Here is an 11,171-nt window from a genome sequence, read left to right as displayed (position 1 = left end):
ATATATGAGCATAGGGTTATGAACTTTTGGTCAACGTACTCACTCACACTGCCACAAATTCTCTCAGCGCTGTCAACTCCTTGATGATCTTGTTCGAATCGTCAATTGAAAGCCCACCCACCCAATCCGTGCATTATCTGTGCAATGATCATATGTCCTATATAGCGCTGCCAGCGTCCTAGAGCGCACACGAGTTTGACGTCGACAACGAACAATGTCGTTCTCTAACACAATTCAGATCCGAGGACTTTAACGAACTTCAACTGATTTCCAGGAAAATTTCTACATCCTCGCTCGTTACTTCATAGATATTCCTGGATGAATGAACCGAATCAAAGCACAAGCAAAATAGTAAATTCATGATGATATTTCTTCCTTTGCGACAACTACTTTCATAAGTTGCCGTTCGGCGCCAGCTGTTCAACCGCGGCTAGAATCATCCCATCGGTAAGCAAGAGTTGGTTTACAACGTAGGGCAAGCGAGTAGCTTGGGGACACCATCCGTGGTCTGGCCAACGAGTGAAACTTACCCAGCTTACACAACTGGCTACTTCAAGTACTGGACCGTCTGGCAACTCCCGACTTTTCCTTGATGGCAGCGGCGACTTCTCGTATGAAGCGCTCCCGCAGCCAATTCCACTGCTGCTGTTGTTGTTATTCTTGCCAATATTTGCCCCTAGTAGTTCAGTTCGTACGGACTGGTCGTTCGGACCTGTAAATGCCCAGCAGTCGTCCAATCGCCAGCGCCGCTCGCCACTTGAGGTAATGGTAAATAGACGTCATACGGCCCTCCTTCCTTCTTGTGTGAACACTGTGTAGAATGATGACGTGGATCTTTGCCTGACAGGATGCCGCACCTCGGGCTGCTGGAATTAGTGGCAGGACAAAACAATGTAATTGGATAGGAACGTACGAGGAAGCGGATATAGCCTCATATCTTCTTGCTGAAACGTCAATTCATCAAAAAGAAATTATCCGGGAACTATTTATCATCGATTGAAGAAATCTCGCAGTTCAGCAGTGGAGAGGGTAGCGGAGAATCGAAGGACTGAATTAGAGGAACGCAGATAGGATGGGAAGAAGAGCACCGGAGTAAAATTGGAAATTCAGAAATTCATTTTCGCATCTTTCTGTGATTCGAATATGGAACTGCCATAAAAGTAACAGGACTATGTCGACATATGGTGACCGTATTGCTAGCTAAAATTAGTGAAAGCATAAGTAAATCAACTAACCCTACTTGATCTGTCACTATAGTTTGATAGAATTCGAATTCTACTTAAGACTACGCTTATTAAAGCTGGCCTCCTTACCTATGAAATAACAAAACACTACATCGTTCAAATAGAAACTATGGTCGTCGTAGCTTCTGCTACGACTTCTATATTTCCAATGACGAGTCATACTAGATTGATGCGCCTATTGTGTTTGAATCTGCAACGTTTCTTGCCTGTGCTATTCGCGTAGCTTTATCGAATCGATTTTAACAGATAAAGTTGCTCCTTCGTTGAGGAAGCCTATGGATTGTTTTGTTTGCAAGTTTCCAGAGAAAGAGGATAGTCCAATGATAGTTTGAGAGTTTTCATTTTACGTTTTTTAAAAATGAAAAGTAAAATGCTTTGAAGACGAAGTAAGATAACAAGTGCGAACTTTGACCCATATTCCTGGTAGGAGCGCTAGCGGACAATTCTGAAAATGTTTTGTGTGCTGGCTTGAGAATGTTAAGGAGTCAGTACCGGCTCCTATTGTATAAAGTATTGTATTGGTGGTATAACTTCATTAACCCAGAAAATGCTTGCGAAACTTTTTTGAAGCTTGAGGAGATTTCTTAGTATAACGGTTTTTTGCCGTTTTCACTCGGCTACTATGTTACGGTAGGGACGGTTTTAGAGAGTGTTATTTGTACGAGCAGCATGTGCTGGTTTTCTCTGATATATGCATGCATATTCCCTGCTTCTGAATATCTGTAGGGAAAAATTTAACCGTCGTCTCTACCGTTTTCCTACCATCATTCTCTTCGTAGACTAATAACAATTGCGCTACGTACTCCATTATTCCTATGCTTCGTTTAGCAGCACGTTTCACGATAATTATGTATAATAAAGGTTTTAAAGAATATCTCGAGATACAGTCTAGCATGGCCGGTGTGCTCCATCCAAGTGTCGGTGACGAGAAGCAAAACACTGTAGAATAATGAAATCATGACGAAATATATAGAAGGTGAATCGGTTGTGGCAGGCTGAAAATCATCCGGTTCATAATCAGCTAAAGAAAACTGCCGAAGCTGCTAAATAGTCTGCCGAAATGAAACGAACTGAGAAGGCTAAATACAAAAAAATCGACGGTACGTCGGAATATAATTTGTAATGAAGTTTTTCTTGGCCAGTACTTCTTAGAGACAAATTTCGTTTTGAGTCACGGGTAAACCAAAGATAACAGCAAGTTCAGGGGGCTTTTTCTTTAAGTAAGAGACCTGTATTGTGCGTGAATGGCCTCATCGGAAGGTTGTTGGTATCACGTTCTAAGCACAAACATTGTCTAACATCCAAAGCAAACTTCTGAAGTCATGAACTGCACTCCTGTTGGTCCATATCTCGTTTACACTCCCTCTACATAAAATATATTGTCTTTCACTAATTATATGGCTAGCTCTATAATGTGTAAATAAACAAACACATAACTCAATGACATAAAAACACAAACCCGTCAATTAGGATTTAATTATATACCGAATATGTGTTTCGTTCTCAAACAGAGTCAGATGCCTCTGATCGATAGTTTCCACAGTGCTCAAGAACTTCAAGGTTGTTGAAAAATATACGCATAGGCAAACTTGTTAAGTTGGCTATCAGTCTGTGTAAGACAACGTGTCAATACGTCAATAAGGCGAAATTCAATGCGAAACATTCAAGCGAAAGGACATTGGCTGGCGTATCAAGGTCATGACTTGTCCTACTTTAACCATCGATACCAGCTCGCTAAATGTCATCAGCGGCCCAAGCTGTTGCAAAAATTCCTCCAAAATCCCAATTGAAACGCTGCCATCAGCAGGTCACGGCTCATTGTCCCCGATCGTGCTAACACCTGTGGTCTGGAAGAATGTGAGAAGCAGCGCCATGATCAAAGTGTACAGTAAAATTGCTACTTCATAGCTGATCTCAACAGCAGAGCCTGTCGTCTCCAGCTATCTCGATGCGATCCGCTAGCAATCTAGCGATAACTTACTCCCGACTTTAACAAAGGAGCGTGACCCCGCTAACTTAGTAAGATGCATTGTAGCGGTATTTACCCTGTTCGCCATTCGCAGTGACCTGTCGAGGACCAAGGGCGGACGGTCAGTCGAAGTTGAATTAAATTTTAAACGACGACAAGCAACAGCGAAACGGAAGCAGGACATATCTGCTCGTAATTATTCCGAATGCTTGTTAATTGCAAAGTGTAATATATACATGGCTTTATGTTTAGAGCTGCCATAATCGAACGTCAATAGCGTTTTGCAGTAACTGCCAGAACTGCTTCTGTAAATAGATACGCCAGCGATACATACAGGGCAGTCATAGCTATAGAGATTTACACAGATTTTTGTGTCCTTGATATCCTTGAACTAAGTTCTTGATGAGGCGCTGTCCCGTAGTTGACTGAAGTTAGGGTTTTCACTACATACGTATGCAGCTCTTTTGACACTATTTTACGAAGCTTCTTTTAGCATCTTAAATATTACATGTATTCAATGATGACTAAAGCTTCATTATGGAAAAACTGTATTCATCGTCCTGCAATCAACAATACGTGGCCGTGCTCAGTAGCGCTTAGTCCTATTTAATTTGTCACCGATGCTTTTTTAACGCTTCTTTTTTTATTCTAGATATGAATCTTTTCATTTACACTTTGTACAGTATATTTTGAATCTAGTTGTGAAATGTAATTCAGGAAAAAAGCCGGCCATATGATGTGTTCTATTTAGTACTCGTTTGATAACATCCAGTGATCTACTTATTAGGCGAAGCGACCCCTAGCTTTATGTTGACCGATTCTGATAATGTACATTTGCACACTTGTCACAAGTTATTAGTATAAAGAAAAAGCGTCTCGTACAATGTACAGGCTAACATCCATTGCCAGCATGAGTAAATTATAATACCCTAGGTTGTTTTTAATACAAATGTTTAACATAGGAAAATGATCGTAGATTCTAATGACACCGAAACATTTGATCAAGCTCATTTACTCATAAAAGCGACCACTGCTCGGTATCGTAAGGAACTGATATAATTGATCCCAGTTAAATTTTAATTAAATCTAGCTGTTGGTAGAAGTGTCAATGAGATTTGTTGGTCACAAATCCAGATTCGGATTACCAACTAGGAAAGCTAACACAGTCGTCTCTGTCAGCGCACCTGATCATAAGTAGTAGCTTGCCCGAACAGAAGCGTTGACAGGTCGTACCGTAAATGGCCTAGCCCTCTGCGTAGTTTGGATGGGTGTAATTTTTCCGTTTTTGATTACCATGATACGATTGTTGGCGGAAAAGAATGTTTTTTTCCCCTGAATAGCGAATGTCCAATGCATCTGTTCAGACTGATCTAGCGTTCAAATGATAGCAAACCGTACTGCGAATGACACAAACGCGACTCCATATGAGCTATAAATTAGCAATACTACAAAAATTAGTAACATTAGGAGATTCATCTCAATGGAAATGTGACTATGTATGTGTTCGCTGTTGCCTTGCTCCTGATTGCGGGTACAGATCACAAGCGAAGATGACCGGCCCGCTCGGTTATTGCTATCCTTCTTTGTCTGCTTGTTCATAGCATTGGGATACTTAAACCCGATACGGTCAAAGGGTGAGTATATACTTTCATGCATGCTAGATAAGCTGGAGTGATTAAATCGAATTAGTGCGCGTGTTCGTCCGACATGCCCGAACTCTTGCAGTGGCCCGTAGGGATCGCAGTCGCTTTTAATCAGCACAACAGATCTTTCATATCTTGTACGTGTTATTAACTGCTTCCTTTTTTTTCTGTCCGCTTCCACTATGGCGTAAAGGGCAAGTTCAGGTTTTTTTTTCATTTTAATCCCGTCATATTTCAGCACGAGACATGTATTTTCCGTCGCCACAGTCATCGACCTCTCTTCCAGCGCCTTCTTTTAGTGGATTCCGGTTCCGAAAGCAAAGAAAAGATTAGTTTAGAGCAGCTATCAATTCTGGCGGCTTTCGTTTGCATCGCGCTTCCCGTTGGCTACTTCCCGTTACAATCACGTAACCGTACAGCCATCGAATAATTCCAGCCAGTGACCAGTGGCCGACGTGCGTCCGACGGCTGTCGATGTCTGCTTCTCTGAGCATCCCCTGAAATATGACTTTCTAGCTAAACGAACAGACTGAGTGGTTTGTGCTGTTTGTCAAAGATTCTTCGTTTGTACTAGTGCCGACCCAGCCGTTGCAATTGGGTTGGTAAGCCATAAAAGTTCGACTTTAGGCTGATTCGATTGAACAAACTTCTTAAACCAGCATTCCTAGGATTTACTGATATGATTAAGCAAGCAATTATTCGAACAAGTATTCGAACACTTGAATTATCGTCTGAGCGAGATAAGGAATTGGCGCTACTTGATTTTCGAATCATCCCAACAGGGCATGCGCATTAAATGGCACAAATTGAATTTTGGGCAACGTGTTACAGAGCGCTAACCTTTTGCGGACAAGCTGGCGACTAATAGATCGATCCAAATACTCCAAACATTAGCTTCTTGTAACAATAGATAGGTATCTATGGTTTTGGCACACATCCATTGCTGTCACACAAATCGGCTTGTCGTATATATACTACAACTACTATTGTGTTATGTACTTCTATGTGCCTACTTTTACTCAGTACCATCGAATACCGTAATAAGCGTTGATCAGTTTTCGGTTATATCACAGATGAGAAGTCTACCATTTCCGTCCATCGTTATGGGTTCCCCTCGAAGATCAGAAGAGGGGCACAAGTGGCTGTTCTGCTGTAACTGCTAAAGTCAATAGAATCGTACGTCTATTTAGATTTGCGTACTATTTTAAATTTGTGGGTTCGCATACTGGCTTTTCACGAATCATTTATCCTACTCCCTCCTAGGCGTACAGGACAGACCTATTTCTTCTTGACGCATAGGAGCCTTATGATCAAATGTGATATTGGCTGAGTTCAGAAACATTTCGACATCAACAGAGGGTTTTTTAGAGAAATTCAAAGTGAATTTAGAACGATCAAGCAATAAAGTTACCTTCTCTCTATACTGATGTTAACGGTTAAAGACCAGAATAAAGAATTCAAATATACCTATTTTGAGGTCACCGAGTAAATCAACAGGGTCACCAGGAACGAGCTCTGTAAAATATCTAGACGACTGTGGCGTAAATTCCGTTGGACTGGAGATTATTACGTAGGAAATCAGCTTGATCGTACGCCATGGGTAGTATGGATGTGAAAAACGCAATCCAAGGAATGAGATCGGGCTACCCCATGCCGGTCTTATTTGTGCTGTAGATAGCAGAGCTTCGAAGAAATGATTACAGGAAGGACTTACCGTCCAATTCTTAAATCTTCTCAAAAAAAAAAGAACTTCAAGTTATCAAAATTATTTTTCGCAGACGACCTGGCCTCAATCGCGCGTACTTACCGGCGCATTACAGCCTTATTGAACATTGCAACATAAGCGCGGTAGAGCTTCCAAGTGGCGTTAAACTTGTCCAAGAGTGGTCGCTTTAAAGTAAAAGAAAAGAGCGGGGGAAGAGTTTCATAAGTACACACTAAAAAACGCACTATCAGAAAAGAAATCATGCATATATTTTGAGCTCACACTGGATCAAAATTACGATTAGTTGCCCAAACGGGAAAAGATCTCAAAGCGTCGTTCCAGACACTCAATCAATTATATACTCGATTGGTGTAAATACTGAGCAGATCTGATGTATCTAGTGTCTACTGTAAGATGGCACCCGGCCTAACATGGAAACACGACGGCAGGAGAGTGAAGGTCCGACGACGAAAGCACTGCGCATTTGCGACAATGTTAAAGGAAGCTTACTACTAGAATCCCACTATTGCTACGCATAATACAATAGTCCTACAGTGTAACACAGGGCACCCGGAAAATCAAAACTCTGCGGTAGTTGGAACCCCAAAACAGACGAAGTGCACCCTACTCTCGCTATTTCGGGTGGCGAAAGAGCTGACTGTTGTTCCGAAGAAAGCTGCTAGGACTGCCTGGTCACTTACCGTTACATACAGTACTTTATAATTTACTCGTGTTACTGAACAGAAACTTCAATCGTTTTAGGGACAACCTGTTACGTGACTTGATACGTTTAGATGACATGTATCGAAATCTACTATTGTTTCTCCGTCTCTGATCGAAGAAACTACAGTTATACATTTTTTTCTGATTATTGTATATGTTATATATTCAGATACGTGTGTCGAGAGAAGTAAAAATAAATCTTCCACATATTAGCTCTTATCCTGTCACACAATACAATTTCTATTGATAAAAATTTTGAGAGAACCCCTATAGAACCTGTTGGTCTTGCGGATAATTGTGGGATATTTCGCTTATGACGGTTGATAGCTGACCACAACAGAGTCCCATTGCAGTGCATTAATATGCTCTATTATTATCAAAATACCTTACTGTAAATAGAAACGCTCTTGCTCTCATTTGCTATCTCTAAACATAATTTCAATTTGTTTCTATATATATATATATAGTATTAGACGAAAGTGAAACACGAAATCCAGAAATGATAATAGTGAAAATAATAATGTTTAGCTTAGATAATCAGGTTTAAGAAATTCTGATCGCTTGTCTCCGTTTAGTAAGCATATTGGCACAAAAAATGGTATCCTTTGGATCAATCGACACACGCAAGCAGACATTAAAGTGTCGGGGACTTTGCATTGTACACTGACAAGTTCTAACGAGCTTATAAGAAATAAAAAAAGCGATGCAAACTATCGACTAAGGATGTATTTTTGACATATGCCTCACATCTTCAGCTTACCATAGGATGTTGCTTATAATGGAGCTTAAAGGAAGCCGAAGCATCGGTACGTAAGTGCAAAGTTCGTAAGTAAAAAAAAACAAATAAAGGCGGCGCTGCTTGTTTCAGCTAAATTTAATCGAAGGTAAATATTGGTATTTTGAAAGCAAGCTATAGCTGAAGTAATCTTTTTGCCTAGGTACAAGCAGGAGATATCGGCTGACTCGAATTCAAGTTCAAGACCGTAGATCCGCGTCAAGGGAAAATTCTTTGGGCATTTAATTAGATATTATACAATATCTAAACTCAATAATGAAAATGTTCGTGTTATGTTGAAGTAGGCTGTATGTAGATGGTGAGCGGACTGGACTTGTTACGTTGAAATATTTACATCGTAGAAGGGTAAATGTACAAAAATTCGACACACCTTCCAGCATCGGCCTCCCATCGGCTCTGCTGTTGCCGGAAAGCTTATTAATATAAACAAACTGTAATTTATAATCGATTGTTCATGCGAATTATGAGCAGATCGAACTAGCACCACTCTTCGATATATAGTTGGAATAAATGCGGAATGAGACACTCACCGTTGGCGTCACCAGTAATTCTTACTCTAATCAGCTGCTATTTGCCCTAAAACTTGGATATCGATTTAACAAGAAAGATAATTAGTTAATTAAATTAATTAATTTATGGCAAGTATCTGCTGGTAGTGTGAGCGGATACCAAATCAATGTTTTCTATTTATCAAAGATGGCATAACATTGAAATATTACTTTTAGAGCGTTCGTACTTGACGATTTCCAATACGCCTACGATGTTTAACCTTTCGTGGAGGTAAAGTTTGGCTGAGCGGCCGATTATTTGCTTCCTATTATTTAGTCTCTACTCTAATATATACGAAAAACATCGTCATCACTGAGATTAAATATTGTCTAACAAAAACAGCTAACGGAATTGTCCTTTGACGTAAACCTCCAGCGTACACTTGAATCCCAGATGCGCAACGCATTCTGGTTTAAAAATGGATCGACTGTTTAATCAACATCAGGAACCGAGTATAAACGTTTGCCAATATGTAAGTTCTAAACGAGCTAAAGTAGTCTACAGAAAAGGTAAGCTCTTTTATGTCAAAAAAAAGCGTAAAGTGACACGCGGTTGTTGCGATGAGGCCAGGAATCAATTGTCGATACTTTTCATTAAATTTTTTTTGCAAGACAAAACTGCTCTTGGTAACTTGGTGCTATATTCCCTGTGTAAGTCTCGAAAGCATCCTAATAAGGTCAGCGTTATTTACGATTACGGGATGGTAATTAAGGTCAACTTTATTATGCGAAATAGATACGCTGATATTAGCCTTAACTAACCAGATCTGAGATTTGTCAGTGATCGCGTGATGGCTTTTTAGAAAAACGGCCGTTTTGCGTTTTCACAGCTAATTCTTGAGTAGAATAATCTGCTTCTTCTGCCTAAAACTCTCGATTGTTCACAACCACTTAACTAACGCTTCGATCATGCTTTCACTCATGGACTAAATTTTAAGGTCTATTGAACAAGTATGTTCGCATTGGTTTCAGTTAAAAGGCAGTATAACTTAAAATCGTGCACCGTCTATACAGCAGCATACACCAGCGTAGTGTACTTAATTAGCTAAAGGGGAAAAAATCTAACCTTCTGCAATTAAGAGTGATGTCTTTTAGTTAACCCTGCTCAAACATAAAATGAAAAAACACCTATGATCCAGCTTCGAAATGTTTCGAATCTTCACGTTCATCATTGCCATTAGACATTCAGACAGTCGGCCACCCAGTAATCTCTATGCCCAATTTCGAACCTACCTCAGTGATTTCTAGATAACAAACACGCCACAAGTAAACTACCAAAGTCACCGTAGCATAATCGGCTGAACGATTTGTGGGTCATGTTTTCAATATTGGTGAACACCTTTTCCGCCAGTGGCTGGTACGGTCAGCCTGCTTGCCCTCCCGGACTAGATCATACGACATGCAATTTAACACGTTATAATTAGTAACAGTGCCAAATAAACCGCTTTAATAAAATTGTATAACAGTATCGTTAACATACAGGATACTCGAACTCAATGCATCTTCTTGAAGCATAAAAGACTAAACATTTCCTCAAGTCTCATACTGATAATTTTTTATACGCTCATTTATCTAACAACTTATATTCCACATAATTAGGCCAACAGAGGAGTTTAATAATTTAAATAAAGGCAAAGCATCGTGGAAAATTCCGCATATATTTTATAGTTTCCGGTGTGGCTGATTAAGTTCACTTCTAAGGCATTCTCGCTATATACTAATTCATGTTGAGATATTTTTAGCCGGATATTGACCTTAAACCCCCTAAATTAAAGAGCGAAATCTATTTGCATCTTGATGATCATGTATCATCGACATGTTGGACCATTATTATTCAGATAGATACAGAATAACCGCGCTAATTTTTTTACCGAATTGATTTAAGAGTGACGTCTCCTAAAAACAAAAAATTCTGCAAACTTGGTCTTCAAACATCCTATATATCAGCGCTTGAAGGCAGATTTCATTGAAATCGAAAAAAATAATTTTATTCTAGTTGCCTGACTAAAAAGTTATTAATTTCCTTTCTTTCATACAATATGAGTATCTTAGTTGTAGTCGCAAATAAAACTAATGTTGTGGGCATGTAATAAGAATAGCCACTGCAACGTCTCGCAGCAAGGTGCCCCCGGTCACATCATGCAGTACCCACATCTGCCTCTTCATCTCAGCAACCCCTACATTTCCTGATTCACATCATTACGAGCATACGCTTTCATTTTCTGCGGGATCTCGTTCGCTCAGTCGCGGCTATCGCGTGGACCTCTCGAGTTGCTCGACGTATTCAGTGGAGGCATCTAACAACCGCTAAAAACTGCAACAATTTGTTTAGCTTAAAAACATGTGAGAGTCGCTTCGTACGTTTGTGTTATTCGCCAAAGATCTCTAGCTATGCCGGCTGAACATTGTTTGATCAGGCCCGCTGGGCTGACCACATTGAAAGATGCCCGCGCCATGACTGGAGCACCGCTGTACCCTCGCCCCCGCTGCTCACTCCGCTAACTGAATCTGTTACTTGAGCGCTGCTGATGTTGCTAAACAAC

General features: G+C 40.3%; 1 protein-coding gene across 2 annotated transcripts in view; it reads right to left on the bottom strand.

Annotated features, from left to right (window-relative positions):
* LOC111252889 (RILP-like protein homolog) overlaps window positions 1-765 on the bottom strand; it is an 18,933-nt gene extending 18,168 nt beyond the window's left edge. Inside the window, exon 1 of one of the 2 annotated variants that reach the window (XR_015329928.1) lies at window positions 44-765. The gene's annotated coding sequence lies outside the window, so the exon portion shown is untranslated. The remainder of the gene's footprint in view (window positions 1-43) is intronic. The other variant, XR_015329929.1, reaches the window with a different exon arrangement.
* Between the last annotated feature and the right edge of the window lie 10,406 nt (window positions 766-11,171).

Source organism: Varroa destructor, unplaced genomic scaffold (genome assembly GCF_002443255.2).
Source record: "Varroa destructor unplaced genomic scaffold, Vdes_3.0 BEIS01000006.1, whole genome shotgun sequence".
Taxonomy (NCBI): Eukaryota; Metazoa; Arthropoda; class Arachnida; order Mesostigmata; family Varroidae; genus Varroa; species Varroa destructor.
The sequence above is the reverse complement of the archived record's forward strand: the minus strand, read 5'-3'. Positions and strand labels throughout refer to the sequence as shown.